Genomic DNA, 792 nt, shown 5'->3' with positions numbered 1-792 from the left:
TCTTACAGAGTTGCTATTCAGGGGAAAACATGGTGATAGGAAAGAGAAGGTGGCTGGAGTCATTAGGTGTGGGGTTCTAATTTAGATAAGGCCTCTCCATGGAGGTGAGACGTTTGAACTGAGACCCGAAGGATGAGAATAAGGCAGTCATCCCGAGGGAGAGCCTTCCCTAGCCCGTGCCAAAGGGTTTGTCATGGTCAAAGATGACACCGTGGCCCATGTGGCTGAAATCTAGTAAACAGAGGATGTTGGGGAGGTAGGAAGGAACCAGCTTCTCAACAGGGGATGCCAGAATTTGATTCATGTTTCAGGAGGGCCATTGTCTAGCAACGATGGAGGGAGGTCCATGGGAGCTTGGAGACAGAGAGAGAGACATGAGTAGTTTGGACCATGGAGGTGGTGGCGGAGATGGAGCATAAAAGATGTGTTTGGAAGGAGAGCCAACAGGACCTGCTCGTGTAGAAGGAGGGGAGAGAGGAATTTAGGGGTGACTCAAGGTTTTGGCTTGAGGATGTATGTGGGTGGATGAGAGTGCCTCTTGGTGAGATGGGGAAGAATAGGAGCAAATCAAATCCTGAAGGGGAAAAATAACCCAGGGTGGGATGCCCTGTAACACCACCACCAGAGCGACAAAAAAAGAAAATTAAAAGGATGATGGAGATGGGGATGATGGAGAGCAACCACGTGTTGGAAAATTGGCTTTAACTGCGGGAATCTTCATTGCCCTTCTCCCCCGAAGTCCCTCCGTTGTGGGCACTCCAGAGGGTGGTCCAGTGCCTGTGAGAAGGAGTG

This window comes from Felis catus, chromosome B2, assembly GCF_018350175.1.
Source record: "Felis catus isolate Fca126 chromosome B2, F.catus_Fca126_mat1.0, whole genome shotgun sequence".
In the NCBI taxonomy this organism is placed as follows: domain Eukaryota; kingdom Metazoa; phylum Chordata; class Mammalia; order Carnivora; family Felidae; genus Felis; species Felis catus.
Note: the sequence above shows the minus strand (reverse complement) of the source record.